A 27,875-nucleotide genomic window follows, 5' to 3' on the forward strand; every position below is an offset into this window, starting at 1 on the left:
TTAAACTTTATTTAACATTTTTGCGCCGCGTGGGAAGATTTCCTATTTTGAGCATTAGTTCCTACCCAATACTATGGCATCACCGTTGTGGCTAAGTACTGGAAAACGACCATATGTGGCAGATTTTCCGGAATGATTCCACTTTTAAATATTCTGTCCCACCTTCCTTATTCTGGCCAGATGACCTTTCCTGATCTTCTGCTTAGGTACCCCTGTCCTATAGCTGTGTGGCCACTTGCCTTCAAAATAATCGGCCCCAGGCTAGCGTGCAAAAGGGAATTCTAAATCATATGTTTGCCTTGAATACATTAAAAGGAAATAAAAATATTTTTGCAGTTTCCTGCGTGTTACCTTTCGGCCCTGATAATGAATTTTGTGCACAAACTTTGTAGTTAATCGTGTCATCCTTATCGGGCTGTTGGCATGATGACGCTAAGTAACGCAGGAAGTTAACTGGCCAGCTTGTCAAGCAGTCGATCTGTAACAGGGCCATGGGGAAAACTCAGAATCTCTTAGTCTCTCTCTGTTCCTTGACCTGGTGAATCTACCCTCTTGCTTTAGACTTAAATAGCAACCCCAGTGCCTCTCCTGGGGGGTCCTTTAAACAAGACTAGAGCCACCGCCCGAACAAACCAGCGTGATTATGTTTTCCCTTCTCAAAACAATATTTCCTTTCTAAATCCAGTCTCGGAAAATCTAACCCAACACAGGCCTCCAGGCTCCAACCATGACCATCTTCAAAAAGGCATACGAGATGTTCCATTTCTCAGTCTGGTTGCAGCAGCCAAAGTCACCACCTGCACAAATGACTGAGACAGGAGGTCCCTTTCCAGGGGGTGGTGTGGCTGGAACCGGCTTTGTAGCCAAGGCCTCCCAGCTTATTGGTCCTAGCCCCCCGAGGACCTATTTGATTAACTGCACCACTCCTATGGTTACTGACCGCTCTTAACACAAAGAGGGGTCAGTAAGGCTGAGGGGACGAGCTGGCGTTTCTCTGAACTCACTTAGCTAGGCTAGAGAGGGAGGGGGTGAGGGAGTGTGTGTTTGTGTGAGTCTGTGTGAGTGTGAACCGGGTGGGACCGTATACGCGCGTGAACCGGGTGGGACGTGTCTTTGTATCCGGGAATATGAATTGCGCGAGTGCATGTGTGTATTACATGTGAACGCATGCGCGTGTGTGCGATCCCACGTGCCACCGAAGGGAAAACGAGGCAGAGATGGAGAGAGGAAGCCTAGAGGGAAAAGAGAACCAACGGAAAAAGACAGAGACACAGACACACGTAGGGACAGACACAGAGAATGAGTGAGTGAAAGGCTCAAGGAGAGGAAACGAGCGACAGAGGGCAGAGGCAGGGGGTAAGAGCGCAGAAAGAAGAAGACAGAAGAGGAGAGACCGGAGGCACGAGCCCTGCCCATTTCCCGAGGTGAGAAATGCCGTTGAGGGGACGGGACAGAACCAGAAGTTCCCGGAAGGTTAATGTCATTCCCTTGCCATTTGTCTGTCTTCTGGTCACAACACTGCTGTCTTCTGCCCCATGGTCTTGTCACCCAGCCTCAGCCCCCATGGTCTGGGAGACCTAAAACGTCATTGTGGAGCTGTGGGTTTATTATTATTTTTTCTGATAGCTTAGCAACATCAAACAAAGGAGGTCACACTAGCCCTGTGCCTCAACAAGGCAAACAGCCTGTGCCCCAGCCTGGGCACCTCCCTCCCAGGACACATGGATGGAGCCGGGGGGCCAGAGGGGCTGAAGAGGCAGAGACCTGAGTCTGGGAACAACAAAAACCCTGCCTGGAATTCAGTGCTGAGCAGTGACTGAGGAGAGGGGTTGACGTGGGAAGGGGTGTGGCTCCAGTGGGAGCCTTCTCATGCTTATGGGACAGGCCATCTATCTGGCTGGGGACTGGGGAGGGTCTCAGGCCCAGCTCCCCCACAGACCTGCTGTGTTACTTGTTTTCCTGTTTAGGCCCGGATTTATTTATTTATTGTTTTCATGTGCAGAAGATCGCGTGGCACGGGATCAGTGGTCTCCAAAAGGCTCTGGGGATTCCAGTGCATTCCAGGGAGCTCCCTCAGGGCCTGTGGACGAAGGTAGTTGAGCGAGCAGGGAGCCAGCTGTCCCCCCTGCACCTGCCTGATCCGCCCCCTGCTTGCGTTCTGCCTGGGTTTGAAGATGGCTGAACAAAAGCAAGCGGGAAGCGCCTTGTGCCGGACCACGTCCCCTTCCCTGCCGGTCCCGACACTTCCCACTCCAGAGCGTGGAGAGCACTGCAGGGACCCTGGGACAGAGGAGGCAATGCACTTTGGCAGAGGAGCAACTCATTTCTTTCATACGATCAGGGGGTCTAGACTCTTCTCAGCTGGGCCCCAGTGCGGGAAACTCCCCCACAGAGGCTGACTCCTGGGGACTAAGGCACGTGTGTACACGGGCTGAAGGAGGTGGAAGGGTGCACCCCACCCTGAAGGGCATAGTCTCGTCACTGGAATTTCTGGGTTGGGCAAACCATTCATTGATATCGTGTTCAGCCATAACGAAATAAAGAAGGTACTTCCTTGAAATGAGGGCTACCTTGATGACTACAAATCCTGCCAGAAACCAAGGGAAACCCAGAGGAGATGACTCATCGGGTTAGAAGGTCAGATTCAAGCTCCATCGGATGGCAGTGGCCGTTCCTTTCTGCCAGCCAGCTGCGCTCGCTGCACCCAGGCCTCCCAGCTGGCCCGTCCCCGCTCTGCCCGTCCACACCTCACTCGGGCCCACCCACTCTGTCAACAAGCAGGTGCTATCCCTCAGGGTACGTCACCAAGGCATATGCCATTTCTGGGCTCCTGAGCTGCCCCCACTAACGTCACAGTGGCTTGCCCATTGCGTCTTTTGGAAGGATCAGAGGGCAGGCAAGCGACGGGAAAACCAGCCCTCCTCTGTTGAGTTCTCTTAGCGCTTTCCTCTTGGACTGGGGAGCAATGAGGTGGGGGGCGGGGGACCGGCCTGCGTGCGGAAGCTGGGGGGAGGGGGAGGCATTCGCCATCAGATGGAAAAATGACCAAGTGCTCAAAAGCCAGGTGGACAAATCTGCCAAATCAGTAGAACGACGTCCTGTTCCGTCCAGAGGGTACAGCAAACACAGATGGACAAAGCACAGTGGTAATTACATCTCCGAAGAAGATGCTAAATATTTCAAGGCCTGCCTGGTGCTGATTCATATCAGAGGGAATTTTATGATAGTGGGTTTCACAGGCAGTAAACTTGTGTCACAAAGTATTTTTTTCCTCTCTCTTGAAAAGTGCTGCGTCCGTGTCGTACCGTGTAGCAGGTAAGGGCTACGTTCCCTTTACGTAAATCAGCAGCACCTTTAGCTCAGCCTGAGTTCTCGCACTGGGTCGTTCTTCACCGCGGCTGCCTCGTGGCCAGGGAAATCTCTCCATAACTGGACCATAGTTGATTACTGTTTCCAGGGGCAACCACTTCAGATTTCTAGCATGTGGGTGGTTTGCACACATGAGTCACGCAGGTGTTAATGTTCCTCCAGAAGAACCAGCCGTGTCCTTTTACCAGGGCCGGCCAATCTGCTCACTGGGGAGGCTTGCCCCACCACCGCAGGGGGCACAAAAGGCCAGCCCCTTGCCCCAAAGGACCTCGCGGCTGCCCCGTGCAAACACTCCAGTGCCCTTGTGCCTCAGGTCACGGCTCACCTTTCCTTGAGATCGATTCTTGCACTGCCCTCCTCGAACTCCCTCCATAAATCACGTGCCTCCAGGCCCCGTCTCAGGCTCTGCTTCTGGAACCTCAGCTAAGACAGTGCGTCTCCAGATCGGTGGCCCCAAAGAGCTGGCATTCCGAGGTCTTTCCCCTGGTGCCATAGATGGCTCCCGACCCAGTGTGGTTTCCCTAGTTCTTCTAGAAGCTTGCCTGGGCAGTAGAGGCTGATTGTGGTGGCCCTGCTCCAACACAGGGAGGCAGCAAGTCACATCACTGGAAAGCGCTCTGCCAGTTGACCTTGGCCTCGGTAGGTGAATTGTTCCTAGGAGGCATCAGCAAGGCAAAGTGTTGCAGATCTGAGCGCCACAGACGAAAAGTGGTGGCCAGAGACGGAGCCCGTTGCTTTGTGTAGATGTGCAAAGGGCTGCTGTGGATGGGGTCTCCCGTACCAAACTACACCTGGGTCTTAGGCACTTCTGGCTGCTGCCACAGAATACCATAGATCGGGTGCCTTGTAAACAACATTTACTTCCCACAGTTGTGGAAGCTGGTCAGTTCATGATCAAGGTGCCGGCAGATTCAGTGTCTGATAAGAGTCTGTTTCCTGGTTCACGGACCACCGTCCCCTTGGAGGGTCCTTACATGATAGAAGGAGCGGGTGGGGGGGGTGGGGGGGGAGGGGGGAGGGCTCTAATGTCTCTTATATAAGGGCACTAATCCCATTCATGAGGGCTTCCACCTTTATAAGCCAATTATCTCCCAAAATACCATCACAATAGGGAGTAGGTTTCCACATGGGGATTTGGCAACGGGTGGGGGGTGGGGGGACACAAACATTCACTCTATAGCAGGCTGTCATCTGAAATTCCACTCTTAGAGATTTAGTCCTTTATGTTGAAACACAATGTGACTTCTTATATTGTCAGCTATTAGCAGCTTTGTGTGAATTAGTTTGTTCCGGGGTCCAACGTGACAGTTGGTCCCAGCAGTCTTGGACGGGGGGGAGGGAGGAAAGTCAGGACCAGAATAAAAGCTTGGATGAGGGCACCTCTGCCATGGGCCTGGGTGGTGGGAGAGGGCCATCACCAGGGCTGGCTTCTTCCCGGATTCGCTGACAATATTCAATCTGGCAATTTCAAGCTGAATCGCTGGCAATTTCAAACTGACAACCCCAGTTTTAAACTTCCCTCCCTCCCATATCTTAAGGTCACGCACGATCACAGACACAGAGGACTTAAAAATGCGAGCTCTTCAACAAAAAGACAAAGACTATAGGATTCCACGTCCATGAGGTCAACCTCCTAGAAACGGAGGGGAGAGTGGGGACTGCCAGCGGCTGGAGGGAGGGGGATGGGGAGAGCTGTTTCGCGAGTATGGAAGGGTTCTGGACGTCAGCTGCACCAGCAGCGTGAGTCTGCTTAATACCGCTGATATGTGCACTTAAAATGGCGACAATGGTAGATTTTACGTTACGTGTGTTTTGCCACAACTGAAAATGCTTTTCAAAGACAATTTGGGCTTTTCGTATCGAGGACCCTCATGCAATAGCTATTTGTTGACTCGGTATTCGCAGAGCATACTCCTTTTGTGAACTCCCGAACCTAAAGCTCAAAAGCCGAACACAAACCAGCAGAAAGGGCTTAAAGACCCTCAGAAGATGTCCCCCAATTCTGCCCTGGTGAGGCCATTCTCAGCCTGTCTCCCCCCATTTCTGGGCTCTTTCCCACCAGGGCCCTGCCCACGCTTTGTCTCTCCAGGCCCTGCCTTCCGTGCAGATTCCTTAAGGCCCTCGTACCTTCCAGGATGGTAACTTCTGCCTCCCCGAGGCACATCTTTCCCATTTCTGTCACTTGTCATGGCTCTCCTCCATTACGTGATCAGCAGGAGGCCTAGAGTTGGTGTTTGGGTATGTACAGAATTCTTGGCCAGGCCGGCGGGTGGGGAGGGGTGGGGTTGGGGGGGAAGTAGAAGCCATCGGGGAAGGGATAGCGAACACATGAATGGACAGTGAACACACTTCCTGAACACCGTTGTTGTTTTTTCCTGTCTAGTCCGGGCTTGTATCTTTTACTTCTCAGATTTTATGTGTTTGGGTCCTTGCTTGTACTCTCATGAAGTGGTGGGATGCAATTTAGTTCATCAAATTCAGCAGACCTTATTGGAACCCACTGTGTCCAGAGTGCCATTCAAAGGGTCGGGAATGGCATCTGCACCCGAGGTGTTATGGCTTGGGTGAAAGGAAACGATGATAGCCCAGTGAGTCGGTCTTAGGAGAAGCTGTCACTAAGCATTAAGGGGTCTCCAGAATACATGAGTTGGTAAGTATTTGGCTCTTTTGTTCTACTTTTGATGACCAGTATATCTCCAGGGGGGAAATCTGTCTGACCTTTGGGTTAGTGTGTAGGGATGTCCCGCATATCCCAGAGCACTTAGCATTCCTGCTCCCAGGCACCAAATGCTAGGAGGATCTCTCCATCCATGGTTTCGGCAAGTGTCCAGAAGGTCCTCATACATTTCCATGTGCTTCTTAGGTGGCCATGTTGCCAGACTGAGAACCAGTGGACTCCAGGATAGACATGGAATTTTCCCCATATGTAGCTCCTATATGTAGCTTTCCAAAGGACGTGACCCTCGGGACTCTTAGACGTCCAAGCCAAAACGAAGATGACAAAGAGGGGATAAGATATGGTGGAAGGAGTGCTCAGGGGCAGCGGGGGGTTGTGCTGTGAGTTCTAGCCGCCCCTCACCCAAGCCTAAGCCACCGGGATTTCCAGAGCAGCCCTCGAGAGTTTTGACAATGTCTTGATGTAGTTGGGAGACCCAGGGGGGCTGACCTCTGACTCCATGGGCTAGGGTCTAAGTGCTGTGGGAAATTGGAAGGCCAGGGAGGACTAAGTGTGTCAGAGGTGTGGGGTGGGAGCTCCCTGCTCCCCACAGCTGTGGGAGCAGAAGAGCTGCTATGGGGCCATCTTGGGTCTTGTGCTACATGACCAGCTTGGAGGGGCCAGGAGACCCAGGCAAGGGACACTGGAGAGATAACCTGGAGGAGGTCAGGATGGCCTGATGAAGAAGGCCGCTGAAAATAAGGATCTAACCATCCTGTTAGGGAGCTGCAGGAGAGAGGGACAAGCAGGCAATTTCTGAAAGGGCCCCACAGGAGGATCAGCCTAGACTCTGCCAGGCCAAAAAGAAGACCTCACTTAGCTCCCATTGGAAGAGGAGCTCCCATTGGAATAGGAGCTGTCTGCAGCCTCTGCTTCTCTTCTCCCTCCACCTGGCAGATGAGTGAGGACAGAGTAAAGATCAGAAGAACCGTGCCCCCCCCACCATCAGGCTTCCCACCCCAAATAATGCCATGCTGAGAAGGAGGAAGGACATTCTGTTTACCAAATTGAGTCTGTTTGGGGCTTCCGGGGACTGTGAGAGGTGGAAAGCCCTGAGCAACTGCTGGAATTTTCACCCAGCTGCAGATGAGGACCCTCACTGGATAAAATTTAAAAGAGACAATACAGGAAGAGTTAAAGTGTTTGATCACAATCCAAATGTCTCCGGAGTTTAGGTAGGTTTCATCTAGATTAATTTCAGAATAATCACTCTAACTCCACTCCCTTGTGCTCCCTGTAAGCTGCTTCATGGGAACGCGGTCAGCTTGCTTAGCAGGCTGCAAAGACCTTGGCAATGGCACAGGTTTTAGAATCATCCCCCCCGCCCCATTCAGGCAATTAGGTCTTACCAGTCTTCATTTAGTTGAACAGTGCCAGCTTCTGTAATTAACATATTGTCGTCAACTGGAATGTCTGCCGGGCTGAAAAACGCAATGTGTAATTTATTGTGATTGGTTTTCATTGAATGGGGTAGAAAAAAAGTAAATTAGCCATAAATTTAGAGAGATGGCACATGGTGAAACTTTATGGAAACTGCAACATTAGCAGAGAAAAGGCCAGCTCCCAAGAACACACAAGAGGAAAATTATACTTCCCGTGAAATGCCACCAGATCCTTGGAGTATAGCAAAAGCTGGTGTGTGAGGACTGGTGCTTCCGTTTTTCTAAGGGAGAAAGAAATGACATGGTGAAGGCTCTGGGATCCTCCGGGATGAGAAGGGCTACACTAGTCACAGGCATTCAGCAAGGAGCTAACAGAAACCCATCAGAGTTGTCTGTGGGTCATGCACATGACCTGCCAGGAGGCTTGAAGGCAAAACCCACTGGGAAGTTTCCGGCTTTATCTTCAAGCCTTGGCCAGTGCAATTATGGTGTCTCAGTCAGCTTGGGCTGCTATAACAAAACACCATGGACTGGATGGCTTAAGCAACGTACGTTTATTTCTCTCAGTTCTGGAAGCTGGGAAGTGCAAGGTCAAGGTGCCAGCAGATTTGGTTCTTGGTGTGGGCTTTCTTCCTAGCATGCAAACCGCCACCTTCTCTCTGTGTTCTCACATGGCAGAGAAAGGAACATCTGGTATCTAGTCCTCCTCTTGTCAGGGCACTGTCCCATTATGGGGACTCTACCCTCATGACCTCATCTAAACATTAATTTCCTTTCAAGAGCCCCACCTCCAAATACCATCACAGTGGGTTTTAGAGTTTCAGCATATAAATCTGGTAGGGGGGAGATAAACATTCAGTCCATAACACATCGTAACCCTCCTGGGGCACAGATAATAGACCCTCTGTCCGATCTTCTCTGTACTTCACCTTGCCCAACACCCAGCTGAGAATGTAGATGGAAGACTGAGCTGTTTCCTTTTGCACAGTCCAGCCTTCCAGGAGACAAAGTCAGGGGAAGAAAAGAGCCTGAGCAGTAGCGTGACCAATGAGGACCTTCAAGTATTATTTGCTGGGATGACTGTGTCTGTATGTGTGTCTTGTTCCAAAAAAGACTTAAGGTGTTTGCAATGATGAAAAAAAAAAAACCATCGGAAGTCGGTAAGAGAAATGAGGTAAAAGGACAAGGATAGAGACAAAATATAGGGCCAAGCCTTAAAATAGAAGGCAAATTAAATCTCTTTTGCTTAACTAGGGAAAAGTGCCATGTTTTCTGGGAAGCCAGTGGCATTCTGTTCCATCTCTCTTTTAAATGAAGAGTGAAGCAGTGTTAGTCTCAATTTAGGGGCCTGCATTTTGATGAGTTCGCTATGCTTTGGTTTTTGTTTGGTTCGCTGACCTTCAATCTCCATTTCAATAAGAAAAGCAAGTTCCATCACAGCCAGTGGGTATTCTTGTGGTTGGTTGCCTTCCTCTGGGGATCTTTGGGTGGGGACCTTGGCAACTCACAGGGGTAGCAGAGGAAGTCAGAGGTTAAGAAAGAATCAGCCTGTGCCATAGAGGAACTCCAAAAAAGAAAATTCTGGAAGGAATATCCATTTTACCTCCAGCATTTAGATGGCTCAGGAGTTAATGATTTTCTAAAGGGGAGTAAGACTAGGGAGGCATCCTCCATTAGAGCTAAAACCTCCATAAGTAAAAATAGGATTATCAGGATAGTTGACCTAACTTTTTTCCTTTGGCCGTGTAGGCCCAGTGAAACAGAGTAGGGCTTATTCAATTCTGTGATATTTGTATTTGATGGAACAAAGGCTGTCTTTTCTTTTAACCCCAAGTCTTGTTTGCCAAGCTTGTCTTTATTGAAATGCTCTGTGTTAATAAGCAGTAGCTCTGAAGGCTCACGTAGACCAGAAGAGTCATTTTCAGCTGCCAGTATTAAAATAAAAGAAAACAAACAAGAAACGGGGAAGTCGCACAAGTATTATATTAATACTGTCTAATGATTCCCCATCATCTACAGGATCCAGTCCAATTTCTTAGCCAAGGATGCAAGGATTTGCTACATTGACTCTTCTAAAATGTTTCCTCCAAAAACTTCCCTGAAGGGACCCTCTGCTCCATACAAAAATCTTTGGTTTCTTAGATCCCAGACCTGGCACTGAGCCCCTCCTTCTTCCCGCTTCTTCACTAGCAGCCCGTAAACAATAGTTTATAGCCATTGATGAATAAGCACCCTGCCAGCTTCCTGGCCTGTCAGCCTCTGAGAAGCCAGGAATCAACTGGGATTACTTAGAAGACTTAAAGTCAACGGAACCACTTGAGATGGATGTTGTTATGGGCTGAAGTGTGTGCCCCTAATTTTCACATGTTGAATTTTAATTCCTGATCGCCAGGACCTCTGAATGTGACTATATTTGGAGATAGGGCTTTTAAAGAGGTGACTGAGTTAAGGTGAGGTTGTTAGGGTGGGCCCCAATCCAGTCTGACTGGTGTCCTTATCAGAAGAGGAAATTTAAACAAATAAAGAGGCACCCGGGCTGGGAGCACACACAGGAAAGGCCATACAAGGACACAGTGAGATTGCAGCCATGTGCAAGCCAAGGAGAGAGGCCACAGGAGAAACCACACCTGCAGACACCTTGACCTTGGATTTCCGGCCTCTGGCACTGTAAGAAATAAACTTCTCTTGCTGAAGCGCCCCAGTCTGTGGTGCTTTGTGATGGTGGCCTGAACGCACAGATGGAGATGACCTCCGTAAAGACTGTCCTTTGAACTCAGGTTCATTGCAATCGTTTTTGCTCTCAACCCATAACGATTTTTTTCTGTGTCGTTCATTTGAAAATTAAACCTGAAGTTTAAAAATTATTTTGACTCTTTGTAATGTATTATTTCCCTCCGATTCGTCAGTCATTAACCAAATCTTTGAGCCCTACTACGCACTGTTCTAAAACAATTAGAGCCCCCGATTCTCCAGTTCAGCTACGAATCTGCCACGGAAGCAAATGCAGCCTGGGGCACTGTGGGGCTTGGAAAAGCGTGATGAGTTTCGAGGTAAAGGTCATCATTTTTCTGATTATTCAAGGAATTAGAATTGTTAAAGAATTTGGAAAATATAGAGAAAAGCATGACTGTAAAAATAGAAATCACTCCCAAAATTACTATGTGGGAAGCATCACTGTTATGATTTTGAGGAATTTCCTTATAACCTGACTTTGAAAATATGTGTTGGGAATACTTTCCTAGATTGTGAAATAGCTCTTTAAAACCATTTTTAATGCTGTAATAACATTCTATTGTAGACTTCCTTAATTTATTTATTTTACCATTCACCTGACATCTGACTTTTCCCTATTGTTATTATTATTATTATTATTGCTATTATGCTGTATTAAGGAGCCTGGCTCATTAACTCTCCACATAAATCTATTCAAATTCCTGGTAGTTTCCTTGTGATAGATTCCAAGAAGGGAACTCTAGGATCATGGCAGATGAACTTTGAAGTTCTTGGTGGGCATAACCAAACTGCTCTTCTGGGGTAATTGCACGTGCTGGATATGGTTTTTCCTATAAAATAATCAGGTACATGCTACGGGTCCTTCTCCTGCTTAGATTTGATAATCCTGAACTTCAAAGAAGAAAAATCTTTAGAAGGTAGTCAGAAAACTCCTGCACAATGTTGAAGAGTTGACTACAAGGAGTGTATTTGTGGTGTTGCATTTTAATCTGTGACACAAATCGTTAAGCTTGTCATAATCAAGAAGCAATATGAGAAAAGTGAATTTTTTTTTTTAAGTCTAGGATTTTAAATCTAGTACAAAAAGTAGGAGGAATTTTAGAAGCCACCTGCCAACGTTATGGATGACAAAACTGCAGCCCAGGGAAGTGGATTTCTTAAGATCATGTAACGACCAAAGAGTGGTATTGGCATTCATGTCTCCTGGGTACCAGTCATAGAAACTTCTCTTCTGAGAGTCAAGTTAGGGCAGCAGGTAGCAATAAGGCTGCAACTTATTCTTAAAAATTTCAGCTGCTGATCAATGGCTTTTCCAACACCTTCCACTGATTGGTCAATGAGGAGAAAAGTGGTTTTACGAAGAAGAGTCTAAAATAATGATATTTCTAAGTAAGACTTGTGGTTGGAAATGAAGATTGCCCACTGCAGAAACCACCGTGGCTTTCCTGCAGAGAGAAATGAGAACTAGGGATGCCTGGGTGGCTCAGCCAGTTAAGCGTCCGACTCTTGGTTTCAGCTCAGGTCATGATCTCACAGTTTGGTGAGTCTAAGCCCCACAATGGGCTCTGCGCTGGCAGCTGGGAACCTGCTTGAGATTCTCTCTCTCCCCCTCTCTCTGCCCTTCCCCAACTCGCACTGTCTCTGTCTCTGTCAAAATAAATAAATAAACTTAAAAATTAAAAAAAAAAAGAAATGAGAACTTAATGCCTTTTGGAGCTTTTGACTGACGAAAGCCCTGTGCTCACCTCCCTTCTCAGGGCTTTTGGAACTGTATAACCAGTGAGAAGTAAAGCATTATTCTTGCTTATCTTGTAATCTGGGAAAAAATGGATCAAACATCCAAGGACAGTGGGCAAGGCAAAGTGTTGTCTTCCTTTCTGGAATTTAGAGACTTAGAAAGAATTCTAGGAAAACTGAGTTCTATATCAGTACAATCCAACAGAGCATAACAGGAGCCATATATGTAATTTTAAATTATCCGGTAGGCATATTTTAAGGAGTAAAAGACTAATGTTATTAATATGTTTATTTAACCCAATATATCCCAAATATAATCGTTTTTAACGTGTAATCAGTATAAAAATTACCATTGAGCTATTTTACATTTTTTTGGTCCTATTAAATCTTTGCAGTCTGGTATGCATTTACACTCACAGCCCATCCCGGTTGGGACTAGCCATATTTTGTTTGTTTTTTTTTTAACTTTTTTTCCTTAATGTTTTTATTTATTTTTGAGACAGAGAGAGACAGAGCATGAGCAGGGGAGGGGCAGAGAGAGAGGGAGACACAGAATCCGAAGGAGGCTCCAGGCTCTGAGCCATCAGCACAGAGCCCGAGGCGGGGCTCGAATTCACGGACCGTGAGATCATGACCCGAGCTGAAGTCGGACGCTCAACCGACTGAGCCACCCAGGTGCCCCGGGACTAGCCACATTTTGAACGCTCAGTTCTCTATACTGGACTGCAGAGCCCTCTACAACACAATTCAGTCTCTGTTGGGTCCGTGCCTGTGGGTTTTGTTATGAAAGTGGAAGAGGTATCTGGGACTAGGAAAGATGATACAGTCATTTCTATTTTTTAAACATCTAGCAGGAATGCATCTAAGATATTATTCAGAAACGTGTATGAGAGATGGGGTGCCCCGCTGGCTCAGTCGGTAGAGCATGAGGTTCTTGATCTCAGGGTCATGAGTTCAAGTCCCACGTTGGGCGTAGAGCTTACTTAAAAATAAAATAAAATAAGGAAAACAAGGAAAAAAGAAAAAAGAAGTGTATATAGGAGCGAGGGAAAGTTAATCAGCCTCAGCTGGGCAATTTTGCACACTTGGCCGACAGCTTGAATTCATGTCCCCAATTCTCAAAAGATTGTCTACCGCTGACCTTGTAAGCCATCCAGCCCCCACCCCCCCACCTCCATTAATAACACCCAGAGGAGCCCCGAGGGCCTTGCCAGGGAGAGGAGCTGGCAGGGCAAGTCCAGAACAGGATGCCACAATTGGCAGAGGCTTTCTCCTTATCAGGGACTCGCAGTCAGAGAAAGAAAGTCTCCTTGTTCCAGGAGGGTTTCTTTTGTTTGCTTTCTCTTTTTGCTTTTAGCTGAGGGGTGTTCCTGGGAAAGATGAATGCCATTGGAAGCGGAAATTCTTGGCAATAAGAAAAAAAAAAACTGCCCGGTGCAGATGCGTGCCCCACCCAAGCAGCCTCAGCTTCGGGGATCCAGGGAGCGTCTGAGTCCCGCTGCCCGGGATCACAGGAGGGCAGGCCCGCGGCTCCCCCAGGGGCAGGTGCAGCCCCTTCCTCTCCCCTGGGCCAGGGCTCCATTCACAGCGGCTGCGCCCGCAGCCACTTTTGTTGATTTGAATCAGGGAAGACCAGGCAAGCTGCGCAAGACCTTGGCATCTTGGAATCCACAAGTGAGGAAGGCTTGAAGCCACACGACCCAGGAGTCTGGGGTGGGGAAGGGCGGGGGGTAGGAGCCTGGCGACCACATGCCCCAGACAAGGGGGGGGGGGGTCCAAAGAGGCAGAGGGCCTTATCCAAGTCTCACAGCTAGCCACACCGGGAGTTGAAAGTCTCTGCCTAGCAGCCCCACCACTCTTCCTTCTAATCCCTGCAGCACCTGCACGTGGATGTAGAAACTTCTCTGGGGTTTGCTGCTGAAATGTCACTGTGTATTTGCGCGTGCTGGGAGTTGTGGGGGTGTGGGGAGGGAGCCTGGGAGCCACACCCCAGCTCGTCACCCAGGCCGTCTGTGGTGGGGCTCACAGCGGCCAGGGCAGCACCCCATCCCAGGCTGGTCGCGTCATCATTCGGTAGATATTTCTCATGCCGCTACCGTGTGTCCTGTCAGGCACTGTTCTAGACCCCAGGGGTCCAGCAGAGAATAAAATAGGCACAAACTCCTGCCCTTGCCTTCCCCCTAGTGAAGGGAAGAGCTAATAGGCAAATGACGTAGTAGGTTAGAAGGGGATGAGCAGGGAAGGGGGTTAAGGAGAACAGAGAAGGGAGAGGGTTGCCATTTAAACAGGGCGGTTGGGGGAGGCTTCACCGAGAAGGTGATATGTGAGCACAGTCTTCCCAGATAGGGAATGTTAGGCAAATTCTTTATGCTTTGGATAAACTAGAACAATAGTAATGATAATAATAGATTTGGCAGGCTTAATCTGCACCCTTCCAAGTTCTTTATACACCTGAGACTCATTTAATCCCCACAACCCTATGAGACAGGAGCTATCATTTACCTCTCTTTACAGAGTGGCAAAGAGAGGCAGAGAAAAGGGAAGTAGGTTTGCCTGAGGTCACACGCTTAATAACGCAGGCCGTCACGTTGACTCCAGAGCCTGTCCCTTTCTTTGCCAGCCCTAAAAGGGGTGGTCTCCAACAGAGATCTCAGATCCATCCTGGTTTCAACCAGGAAAATCGACAGGAAGCGTTTCCCAGCTAAACGTTGCCCGGGGCTTGCGCTTTATCTGGGTGGGCTTCTCCTAGCGCTTCCATTTTTCGGTCTCCGAAATCGAGTGACTGCCTGTGCCAGCATCTGCTGTTTTCAAAGCATCGTGCTGGACTTCGTAGACGATACTCAGATGTGGCGCTGGATGTGAACCCGGTCCCAAGAAGCAGATCTTCGCTTTGGGCAGAAAGAAGCAAACCCATTAGAAAGGTAGGCAGGACGAGACATCACCAAAAGGCTGCACAGCCGACGTCCACAGTGGGGAGTCCCTCTGGGGGCAAGGAGGGTCTCCGGCAAGACTTGCCCAGAGGCTTAAAGCAGGGGGTCTTGACTGCCAGGAGGACGTGGGTGGAGAATGAGCAGAAGGGAGGGCCCTGCCCCAGACAGGAGCGGCCCAGATTCAGGCTGGGGCAACGCAAAGGCACATTAGGAGAATGTCTATCAAAATGTCTATCCAAAACAGCCCTATTCTGAAGTCTGCTTCCTAGAGCTGTTAAGATTATTAAGCACACAACTGTTCCCAAATCCTAATTATCTGTTCTGATTTAGGGGGCTAAGAAGCTGGATAATTGACAACAGCAACAAATCCAAAAGTGATTTCCAGCTGGCTTTGGAACGCAGCTGCTCTGACTTGCTAATTACCTTGCTTCCCCCTGGACGCACATCACACATCGCCAAGGCCAGGTGGGAAACTGTCACGGACAGTAGGAAGAATCCCTTTCTGTGGTAGAGCGGAAGAAGAGTCTGGAAGACCAGGCACAACCAGGTGAGTTGTTTTTTTTTTTTTTAATGTTCATTTATTTATTTTGCGAGAGAGAGCGCGTGCACGTGCACGAGCCGGGGAGGGGCAGAGAGAGAGAGAGGGAGAGAGAGAGAGAATTCCAGGCAGGATCCACTCTGTCCGTGCAAAGCCCAACGTGGGACTCCATTCTGTGACCGTGGCACCATGAGCTGAGCCGAAATCAAGAGTCTGATGCTGCACCGACGGAGCCACCCTGAGTCACTCAGCCAGGTGAGTTCATGTGTGACCTCGGGTGCACTTTCTCTTTATCTCAGCTCCCCCAGTCTGTAAAGGGGGGATATAATCCCTCCTGCCTCCCTGAGTTGTTTAGGGACCAAGTGAGCTGGCCTAGGTGTAGCAACAGTGTGAGTGCTGCCCCCAGACCCTGCCGGAGCCTGCTCACTGGATCTGTGCGCCCACCCCCCAGTTTCTGAGTGCTTTGCTTCCAAAGGCTCCCACCTGAGACCTTCTCTGGTGGATGGCCCTGGGGCTGCTGTAGCTGCTGCCTTCCCCCCACCCCCGCCCCCTTGCTGGTTTCTCATGGGAGCGTCTCCGTTGTAAATCACTCACACGTGAATCTTCTTCGAACTCTACTCCTGGTGAATCCAACTGAAGACAGTTTACAACATCATTCCAAAGGTCTGCGAGCCAAATACATACTTGTAAGGAATTACCATGTGAAATAACTTCAGAACTGACTGTACAAATCTTACATCTCTGAATTATTGGGGTCAGAACAGAACGAGAGGGCAAAGGGGACCTGTCGCTAGTTGTTCCGTAACGCACCCCACGCGGTCAGCCTCCGTGACTACCATACTCCTGACTTTGTGTTTACCACCCCATCACCAAGTCAACTGGGAGCCTTCATCTTCTTGGGCCTCTGGGGGCCTCCTCTGCTGCTCTGTCAGCTAAGGCTGCACTGTTTTCCACCCAGGGGTCGCCAGCTTATTCCTACTCCACTTCCTGCGTGACCTTTCTCAGGGCTCCGGGAAAAAGCCAAGTCTTGAGCGTAGGACAACGGCCCAGGCTGGATTCATTTTTGAGAACTGTATAAAGGAGGTGCATGTTTTTGGCAGTTGTCAAGGGGAAGAAATCACGGACCCGGATTGCTGATCAACAAAACTTAAGTAGAAACAGACTATTCGTTATGTCACCCGATTTGGTATTTTTATAAGGAACATATACACACATGCTTTCAGAATAGGTGCTCAATATTCAAAGTCTTGTTTTGATCTCTCTCCGATGGCTAGTGAGTTTCCACATATCAGGGACGTCCATGGTAGCCCGGGACAAGGATGGACCCATCACCATGTTCAGATCCTCAAAGTTTTCATCTTCATTCAGTGAGAATGTTTCAGCCCCTGTTCAAAACCAGATGACTTTAGAGACAATAAATAATCAGACTTACCTTATGAGACCCAACAGCTTTATGTTCTAGTGGCCAAATTCTTGGCACCCTGTCCTGTATGCCTTCATGCCAACGACCAGAGAAATAATACATGTGCTTGTATATTTATGTGTGCACAGCACTTCTTTAAGTCATGTGTATTTAGCCTGCCCCCCTTGACTTTCATAAAACAATATAGGCTCGATCTGGAGCAGGACCCAAGAGCTGAAGGAGGGATGGGTCAGACGTAGTAGAGACCGGAAGGGAAGCCAGAGAGCTGTTTAGTCTCCAGGCCCCCCATTCTTCTGGGGCACCAGCTGAATGTATAGACATGTAGGATCAGAACCACCAGCCAGGTGAGCCTTCAGCCCTGAAGAAGTCTAGTTAAGATTGTCCTGTGTCCCAAGAGGAGGGCAGCTTATAGGCACAGGGAATCCAGAACCCAGCAGTAGGGACATCTGTCGTAAGGTTGCAGGGGAGAGTGAGCGAATGAGTGTGCAGAGAACAAACCGCGGAACCCGGTAGATGATGCCATGAGAGGCTACCCCTTGGGCTCAGTAGAACCACACTTTCATGGATACCGACTTAGGAGATTAGCAGTTGGCATGAGGTAAAGCTTAGAGTTCAGGGCTACAGCTTCTTAAATCCCTCCTGCAGGCCAGGTCAGGACTGAACCTTTCTGAGGGAGTCAGACAGGGACTGGTCAGACCCTAATTCAAAGCCGGGTCCTCTGGCTTTTGAATCACTGGTCCCATTAAGTGAAGTCCCGGGGACCGAATACGAAAACATCCTAGACCTAACCTGCTACCCCTATTAGACTGCCTCAAGGGCCCAGAAGGCATTTGTCATGTGCGTCCTTTCCAGGGGTGCGGGTGCAGGAGAAATGGGCTGGGTGTTTGTGGAACGTGAATTTGCTGAGCATGAATCTGGTACAAAACACTCAACAGGAGTGAACTAAGTAAACAGATCGCTTACAGAAAAGTCAAAAAGCCTCTTTTTCCGGTTGAACACATCGAACCACATGAACGCACATTTCCAAATCTCTAGGTTCTGCTGGAATTTTCTCGTAGCAAATATTGACTGAAGTTGGTGGGCCGCTGGCAGGGTCTTGTCAATATTGTGGTTATCTGGAAACTCTGACAGGCCGTAATGGGAAGATACAATAGTGGGGAGTTGGGAGGCCCGGCTGGCTTCTGGCCCAGTCTCTGTTGGGCCAGCAGGTGTCATTCGATGGCCCTCTTCGACGTAGTGCCCGCCAGTTACCTCCTCGGTAGCACGAGGGCATTGACCTAGAAGACCTCTCAGATCCTTTCTGGCTCTGAAAATGCGTGATTTTATGACATAAATGGGTTAAAATCATCTGACGTTAATTTGGATGTAAAATCATTTTGATAAATGCGTTCAGGCGTGGGAGGTGGCCTGTGGTGCACTTGCAAAATCCAAACTGGTCTTTTCCCAACCCCAAGTCTACATGAGGCTTGCGGCCTTGGGAAGCCATTTAGAGTCTCCAGCAAAGCCACTATGATGATGGGTGGCCATCCTTTGGCATAAGCGTTAGAAAAACCATCCCGTGTGATTGGAGTGGAAACCCTGCTTCAAGAAAACACTGTTAACAAAAATTTTAATTCACAAAATAAAGAATGAAGGGCGAAGAGGATTTTTCAGCTTCTAAAGAATCTACTGTAAGTTCACTTAGGTAGGGTGGTGCTTCCCAGCAGGCTGCTCTCCGGCAGAAAGGAAGCTCGTCTGTAAGCAGCAGTCGTCTGGGTTCCGGATGCACAAGGAGGTTCAGCAGAGGCAAGTGCTGGGCCAGGAACTAGACCAGCCCCGAGTGGTGATAACAGGCTCTGTCCAGCACTCCCTATGTGGGGCCATCCCTTGGCTGTGTCTACCGTGTGCATTTGCATTTTGGTTTTGGCTCAGGTCTTGATCTCAAATGCAGGGAGAGAAGCCTGTTTTTCTCATCGTAAGAAGAATATAGAGTGTATGGAATGTCCCAAGACTAAAAGTGGGCTCAGTGAGACACTTGAACACCTTATTAAACTTACCTCTTACTTATCCACGATACTGGTGGGGAAGAGCAATCTAGATATTCCAAAACCACAGAGAGTCCAAAATTAATTTATATCAGGCACACGCATGATGACCTTGTATTGTTTCTAGAGTTCTGTCATAGAATCACGTATTTTTAGAATGAGATTGGTCTGTGCCCTTTAAAAAAAAAAATTGTGGTAAAACACATGGATTTGCCCTCTTAAGTGTTAAGGGTACATTACAATATTGTTAACAGTATGGACATTGTTGTACAACAAGATCTCTAGAACTTTCTCATCTTGCAAACTGAAACTCTAGACTCATTGAACAAGAACTCCTCTTTTTGCTCTCTCCCTACTTCTGGCAACCACATTCTACTTTCCGTTTTTATGAGCTTGGTTACTTTAGATACCTTGTATAAATGGAAACATGCAGTATTTGTCTTTTGGGGACTGGCCTATTACACTAACAAAATATCCTGAAGAGTCATTCCTATTATAACACATGACAGGATTTCCTCTTTTTTAAGGCTGAATAGTATTGCGTTTCATGTATAGACCATATTTTGTTTATCTGTTGATGGACGTTCAGGTTTCCTCTACCTCCTGGATATTGTGAATAAAGGCTTCAGTGAACTTGGGTGTGCAGCTATCTCTTCAACATCCTGTTTTAAATCCTCTTGATTAGGGGGTGCCTGGGTGGCTCAGTTGGTTAAACGTCTGACTTTGGCTCAGCTCATGATCTCACAGTTTGTGAGTTCGAGCCCCGCATCAGGCTCTGTGCTGACAGCTCAGAGCCTGGAGCCTGCTTTGGATTTTCTGTCTTCCTCTCTCTGCTCGTGCTTTGTCTCTCTGTCTGTCTGTCTCTCTCTCTCAAAAATAAATAAACATTTAGAAAAAATAAATAAATTCTTTTGGTTAGAGCACCTGGGTGGCTCAGTCAGTTAAGCATCCTACTCTTGGTTTTGGCTCAGGTCTTGATCTCACGGTTTGTGGGTTCGAGCCCCATGTCGGGCTCAGTGCTGACAGCATGGAGCTTGCTTGGGATTTTCTCTCTCCTCACTCTCTGTCCTCTCTCTCTGCTTGCTGTCAATCTCTCTCTCAAGATACATAAACATTTAAAAGAAATAACTCCTTTTGGATAAATACCCAGAAGTGGGGTTGTTGGGTCATATTGTAGTTTTATTTCTAATTTTTTGAGGAACTTCCAGACTGTTTTCCATAGTTGCTACACCAACTTACATTCCCACCAACAGGGCACAAGGCTTCCCGTTCCTGCACATCCTCACCAATGCTGGCTATTATTATTATTATTATCATTATTGATACTAGCCATTCTAATGGGTATGAGGTGGTATCTCAGTGTAGTATTAATTACATTTCCCTGATTAATGATGTTGAGCACCTTTTCACGTACCTGTTGGCCATCTGTATGTTCTCTTTGGAAAAATGCCTATTCAGTTTCTCTGTCCATTTTTTAATCATATATATTTATATTTTATTTATATATACATATATACATATATATGTCCATTTAAAAATTATATACACACACACACACACACACACACACACACACACACACATATATATTTGCCATTGAGTTGTATGAGTTCTTTCTATATTTTGGATTTTAACCTCTTATTGGATACATGGTTTGCAGACATTTTCTCCCATTCAGTATGTTGCCTTCTCACTTTGTTGATAGTCTCCTCTGCTGTGCAGAAGCTTTTTAGTTGGATGTGGTTCCACTCGCTTATTTTTGTTTTTGTTGCCTTTGCTTTTGGTGTCAAATCCAAAAAAAACTCATCACAAGAACTGACGTCAAGGAGCTTATTGCCTATGTTTTCTTCCAGGAATTTTATGGTTTCAGGTCTTGTGTTCAAGTTTTGAAAAATCTATTTTGAGTTATTTTTGCATCTGGTGTAAGACAGTGGTCTAGTTTCGTTCTTTTGCTTGTGGCTGTCTAGTTTTGCCAACACCATTTATTGAAGAGACAGCCCTCTCCCCATTTCCTTGGCTCCTTTGTTGTAAATTAATTGACCACATAATTGTTTGTTTGTTTCTGGGCTCTCCGTTCTGTTCCATTGATCCATGTGTCTATTTTGATGCCAATACCATACTGTTTTGACTACTACAGTTTTGTAATAGAGTTTGAAAGCAGGAAGCATGATGCAGCCAGCATTACTCTTCTTTCTCAAGATTGCCGTGGCTGTTGGGGGTCTTTTGTGGTTTCATACAAATTTTAGGTTTATTGATTCTCTTTCTGTGAAAAGCGCCATTGGGATTTTGATAGGGGCTGCATTGAATACGTCGATTCCTGTGGGTAGTGTGGACATTTTACCAATATTTATTCCCCCAGTCCATGAGCACAGAGTATCTTTCCACTTCTTTGTGTCTTCAACTTCTTTCCTCAATGTTTTACAGTTGTCAGTGTGCAAGTCTTTTGGCTCCTTGGTGAAATGTATTTCTAGATGTTTTGGATGCAGTTGTAAATAAAATTGTTCTCTTAATTTTTCTTTTTGATAGTTCATTATCAGGGTATGACAACACAACTGATTTTTGCGAATTGATTTTGCATCCTGAAATTTCACTGAATTTGTTTATTGGATTCTAACAGTTTTTGGTGGTGTCTTCAGGGTTTTCTATATATAGTATCATGTCATCTGCAAACAGAGATAATTTTACTTCTTCCTTTCTAATTTGGATGGCTTTTTTTCCTTGCCTAATTGCTCTGGCCAGGATTTCTACTACTATGTTGAGTTAAAATAGTGAAAGTGGGCATCATTGCCTTGTTCCTGATCTTTGAGGAAAAAGTTCCAGCTTTTGATCATTGAGTATGATGTTGGCTTTGGGCTTGTCATATATGGCCTTTATTATATTGAGGTACATTCCTTCTATACCTAATTTATTGAGAGGTTTTATCGTAATTTTTTCATGTGTAAAATGGGTCCTTAGTTGGGGAGTGATTCATAGCAAATCTCTTGGCATCATAAAGTTATACAAATTGTGGTTTTCATTTTGTGGGTAAGGAAACAGAAGATTAAGAACTCTTTAAAACATTTTTTTAGTGTTTATTTTTGAGAGCGAGAGTGAGACAGAGCATGAGTGAGGGGGGGCCAGAGAGAGGGAGACACAGAATCAGAAGCAGGCTCAAGGCTCTGAGCTGTCAGCACAGAGCCCGACGCAGGGCTCGAACCACAAACTGTGAGAACCTGACCTGAGCCAAAGTCGGACGCCCAACCGTCTGAGCCACCCAGGCGCCCCTAAGGTTGAGATCTCTTAAACATGGAGCTAAAGGTCCTGGTGGAGAGGGGACCACTGAGAAAAAGGGCAAGGAGAGATCCCTGGTGATGGGAATGTGTCTATCAGGGAAGTGATGCCTGATGGTGAATTATTACTGATTCCTGTGCTGTTCTCCAGTTCCATCTAATCCAAACCCTTGGTAAAGTTGTATTGCCATGTCCATGGTGCTGGGCTGGGGAGAGGGGTGGTGGTGAAGGAGGAATGGTAGGGGCTGGTGGGGGGCAGAAACAGAAGTGCAGCAGCAAGGGGAGGCCAGGAGCCAGAATGGAAGTAGGGGGGATGGTGAGAATGTGAGCCCCTAGGAGTGCCGGGAAGTCTAGAGACGGTGCTGGGTTTCACCCTGGGGAGGAGGATGCATTTTGTTCAGTTATTTAAGGAAAGGGCAGCTCAGAAAGGATAAAGGGGATGTTGTTCCCGCCCCTAAAGCCGACAATAACCCAGTTAGGGGGAGAAGGCATATGTGCGTGTGTGTGTGCACACACATACAAGAAATGCACCTGGTAACTAGGGCAGCAAATGCCAAGTGACCATTCACTGAGCAGAAAAGTTAGGAAGCACTACGAGAGTTTAGAATTCAGAGGGATTACTTTGGCTGGACTCAGTGGTGGTGCTGGTAAAAATGTTTAACGACCAGCTCCTGGGAAGAAAATTGAAGTTTTATTTGGTAGCATTTGCCGCTTGCCACGGTGTCAATACCGTAATGCCACCACGGTCAATTTCAAGTCACCAAGGTGACTTCACGAGATGTGGAGTTGGGAAGTGACACACAAGGACACACCATGATAGAGGAGCTCCGCCGCAAAGGTGAGGCGGGGCACTTAAGCTCCAGCATAGATTATTATCAAATGTATTATGATAGTTCAGAATACTGAGTTCTGAGCATTTACTACCTCTGTCTTTAATATAATTTCTTTCATTGTAAGTTTGCATAATTTTTAACAATGCCCATGTTCAATAACTGGCTTGCAAAATTCCTGAAAAATTACCAGTTGACTCTTGTGAGCTAATATGAGCCAACTCTAGGGCACTACTGGGTTAGGACAGGCTTTATGGAGAATGTGGGACTTAAGGTAGGCTTTTCAGGGTGAATAGGAGTTTGATAGACTTGGCAGAAGGCATTCTAAGCAAGGTAAAAGATGTGGCAAAGGTGTGGCTGTGGTATGGTCCCCTCCCTAAGGACAGGGAAAAAAAAAAAAACAACTCCAAAAAACCCGAAAAATCCCCTCAAGGAAACCTGGCTATACATGTACGTGACAACATCCCTCATGACCTTGTAACATGAGACCACTTAATCAGACTGCATGTTTGTGTGTTACTATACATGGGAGACAAAGAAGCAGAAAACGTATAAAAAACTATGCCACGTGGTGTTCGGGGCTCAGTTCTTCGAGTACGAACCCAACTGAGCAGTGCCAGCACGAACAAAGTTGCTTCCTAGAAAGAAAAGAGGGGTTTGAACTCACAAAACGTGAGACCAAGACTTGAGCCGAAGTGGGATGCTCAAACATCAGAGCCACCCAGGCACCCCTGTTTCCCAATTTTTAAATTGATTTAACAAACTGAATTAATGTCTTAGTGAGAGCTGCTGTACCAGAATACCACAGGCTGGATGGGTTATAAACAACAGAAATTTATTTCTCCCAGTTCTGAATGGCTGAGAAGTCCAAGATCAAGGAGCTGCCAAATTCAGTGTCTGGCCATATTCCATTTCATAGATGGCTGTCATCTCACTGGGTCCTCTCATGGTAGAAGGGGAGAGGAGGCTCTAAGGAGTCTCTTTTATAAGGGCACGAATCTCATTCATGAGGGCTTTACTCTTATGACTTAGTCATGTCCCCTAAAGCCCCACCTCCTAATATCATCATACTGAGGATTAGGTTTCAACCTAAGAATGAGGAGATGATGGCGGTGTCACAAACATTCAATCTGTAGCAACTAGTTCTCTATGGCTGTGTAAAAAAAAAAAAAACAAAACTATCCCACAATTAGTGGCTTAAAATAATAAACTCTTATTCTCCTAACTTCTGTGGGTCAGGAATCTGGATGGGATCCTCTGCTCAGGGTCCCTCACAGGCTATAATCGGGGTGTTGGCTGGGGCTGCAGCCCTCTCAAGGTTAACTGAGGGGGGGGGAGGGGGATCTACATTTAAGCTCACTTAAGTGGTAATGGCAGGATCCTCCAATTTCTTTGGGCCATTGGTCACAGGCCTCCCTCGGTCCCTTGCCATGTGGGCCTCTCTCTGTAGGGCAGTTACAACATGGCACCTGCTGTCCATCACAGCGAGGGTGTGAGAAAGCCAGAGACGGTGAACAAGACACAAGCTGGAGGCTCAGGAGTGACAGCCCATCACTTTTGCCAGATTCAGTAGACAGTGAGTTGTCACATGTCCAGTCAATAATCAAGGGGAAGGGATTATACAAGGGTGTGGATGTCGGGAGGTGGGAGTCTTTGGGGGCCGTCTCAGAAGCTGTCTGTCGCCTAAAGTTCTGTGACTTCTGGCTTAGCCAGCCTAGTGGTGGACTTGAGTGCTACCATTGCATCAAAGGAATTCCATACCCCAGTCCCCCAGAGGTTCTCACTCCTGTCTCGCAACAACCTTGAGATGTCGGCGTTGTTCCCATTTTATAGCAAAGGCATTGGGCATTTAATGACTCATCCATGTCTGCGTAGCTGGTAAATAAAAGAGCCAGACCTTGAACCCAGATCTCCTGAGTTCTAGGCTGTGGACTTTGCCCTTTGCTCTGTGGTACTAGGTTGAATAGTGTTATCCCTCCAGCCCCCGCCAAATTTGTCTACCCAGAACCTTAAAATGTGACCCGCTCTAGAGCTAGGGTCTTTGCAGATGTATTTAATTAAGATGAGGTCATGCTGAATTAGGGGAGGCCCTAAGTCTAATGGCTGGTATCTTTATGAGAGGACCATGTGAAGACAGCACAGGGGGGGCGATGCCATGTAAAGATGGAGACAGAAGTTGGAGTGATGTAGCTACAAACCAAGGAAGGGCAAGGGATACCAGCAACCATCAAAAGCTGGGAAGAGGCAAGGAAGGATTCTTTTCTTAGAGCCTACAGAGGCCCTGTTGCCCCACCAACACCTTGATTTCAGATTCCCGACCACCAGAGCAATGAGAGAATAACTTTGTGTTGTTTGAAGCCATTCAGTTTGTGGTCATTTGTTATGGCAGCCCCAGGAAACTGATGCATGTATTATCTCCCCAGAAAAAGATTCCAGCCACAAACCTCCCAATGTCTACAGCATGTTAAAAGGGCTTGTTGAGGGTGGTTCAAGAAGCACAACTACTCTGCGTTCGGCTCCATCCAAGATGCAATCTCTCAGTTCCCCTCCTGGGCAATGTAGCCTGCCTTCCAAGCCAGCAGCCCTAACTTAGGGCTGGGAGAAGGAAAGGGACATAATAAGTAGATTCACTGCCTGTGATCCAAGATGATAAACGTTACAGGATAGAAGCATGAGATTTCCTTTCTTCTTCCATGTGACAGGTCAAAGATTCGAATCCCTCTGCCCTTCTCCCCCTCATTCCCTTGAACTTGAATGCACTTGGAGCAGTTGACTCACAATAGCCCTGTGTGTACCGAGTTGTTGGTAGTCTCTGTTGCCTTGTATACACTGGCTTATAATAAGAAGCAGAGGTCAGGGTTCGGCTAGAAAAGGGGTGGGTGTGGTGGGATGGCTGTGGGACACATCTTCCGGTGCATCCAAGTTGGCAGGTTCGCACAGAGGAATCAGTAGCATTGGACCAAAGAAGAGGGAAGTCAAAGGATGTTCTTTGGACTCGGTGCTATGACAAGGGGCTCCTGCTCATGTTTGCAGGTTCTGAAATGCAAGAATTTCCTCTTGTAGGAGGAAAACAGCTCATCGTGTGAATTATGATTAAGGTTTAAGGATTATCCTTAAAATAGTGCTTTAAAAAACATGCCTGCCACCTTCCAACTGACCTTCTGATGAAAGTAGCTTGTGTTCTACAGGGCCCAGCGAGTGGTGATTCATAGTTTGTGGTCCAAAAGCATCTCAAATTGGAAGGGGCCTTAGAGATGGTTTAAACCTACTCCTTTGGTAGAAAGAGAAACAAAGGTGCAGAGACCCTCTCCTGTCCCTCTGTGAAACCAGCCGGACCAAGGGCTCTGTCCTCCATTTCTCGCTCTACTTGGCATTCTGGTGTCTTCTTACGTCCACATCTACCTGTACAAATCTGTCCCTACAGCATCTTCAGTTTCCATTGCGGGCCCCAGTGAGGTGTAACCATCCATCCATCTACCCATCACATATTTATTGCACAGTGGATATGGAGATTATTAGGACAGGATCCTTGCTGTCAACGAGCTTACTGTCTAAGCAGAGAGCAAACACTTGTATGCAAGTAATGAGACCTCAAACCAGACTCCTTCAAGGGAGTACAGACTAGTTCCTATCTGCAAACCATTTGAAGAGTTGGAAAATAATTGTTGCTAGAGGCCATAGACTCATAAGTAGGTATCATCCATTGACCTGTATAGTTTGAAAAGTGGGTGGACCATATACTTGGCAACCATACACTCTGAATTTTTCAAAATAGTCTCTTTTCAGTTCATGTGTCCTAACCATTGTTCAGGAAGAGCTGGATGTCACGCAGTTAGGGTTTTCTGTACCAAATCTAACTTGTCTATCCCCTTCTTTCTTGGCCTCTAACAGATTCATTCTTTGGACCAAAGTCTTATGATGTATCTATTCTTAGAAGAGTAACACCCTAAGCCATAGACTAGCTCTATCTTCAGCAATCATTTGAAGCCCCACTTTGGACAGGGAGGGCACTGCTCATGTGATACAGAGGTACGTGAGTGTATCCAGGAGCCTTGGACTGTTGAGCTGAATGGGGAATGAGATCTGATGACTATCACAAAATAGACATCAACAGAATGCTTAGGGGGTATTATCACTGGGCCTTGGGGTAAGTGTTCAGAAGTGGGAAGAAGATGAGAGAGGGTCCTGGGAGCGGGAGAGAATCTGATTCTTCCCATCATTCTGTTACTTCACTCAGGGGCAGGCCGCTTAGACAGGAGCTCTCTGGTCGGGGGCCTGGAGATCCAAACCATAAGAAGCAGGAAAAGAGCCTTTAAAGTCTTTGCATTTCAGTTGTATAGGTAAAGAAGCCCTACTCTCTTCTTTTCCCAACAGTTTAGAGAGAAAATAAGTCAACATGCTTTTTGGATTAGTGTGAATGCCTTTTCTCTATGTATAAGGACAAATGGTTCCCTGGGAGGCAGATGTTCATTCAATCATGGACAAATTTAACCAGAAATTAGGGAGCATGCTAGGGAACGGTCTCAAGGCATCCAGGCCGTCATCCAGCCTGGTAGCCCTGACACATGTCCCTATGCTGCCACAGATGTCCTTATCCCTCCCCCCCCTTCCTTTCTGGTATTTCAACAATAATTATCAAGGTAATTATCTGTTATATAATGTGCATCTTTGAAGTTGATATAGAAGTTTAGAATAGATTTGCTATAGACGGATGTTTTCCCTCAGCAAAACTTATTTTGTTCATCCGAACATATTTTAGGCACCAGCTGTATACCAAACATGAATGAGGCTGAAAAGGGAAGAGTCCCTGGGGTACAGCAAGTTGTAAAGTCCTCTGGGAAGGAGGCAGGAGTAGTGCGTCCTCCCTGCTGGGGAGTTGGCTCTTTAGACCCGAAACCTGCTCCCCACGCCGGATCACCATCAT

General features: G+C 47.2%; 1 long non-coding RNA gene across 4 annotated transcripts in view; it reads left to right on the forward strand.

Moving 5' to 3' along the window:
* Positions 1-27,875, forward strand: part of LOC132684877 (uncharacterized) — a 143,487-nt gene that overhangs the window by 83,380 nt on the left and 32,232 nt on the right. For 2 of the 4 annotated variants that reach the window (XR_013550570.2, XR_013550572.2), the window contains exons 4-5: positions 14,687-14,858; positions 15,198-15,414. This is a non-coding gene — a long non-coding RNA (uncharacterized LOC132684877). Of the gene's footprint in view, positions 1-14,686; positions 14,859-15,197; positions 15,415-15,559; positions 15,661-27,875 lie in introns of all 4 variants that reach the window. The other 2 variants (XR_014135336.1, XR_013550571.2) reach the window with 2 other exon arrangements.

Source organism: Panthera onca, chromosome D2 (assembly GCF_046562875.1).
Source record: "Panthera onca isolate mPanOnc1 chromosome D2, mPanOnc1 haplotype 2, whole genome shotgun sequence".
Classification (NCBI taxonomy): Eukaryota; Metazoa; Chordata; class Mammalia; order Carnivora; family Felidae; genus Panthera; species Panthera onca.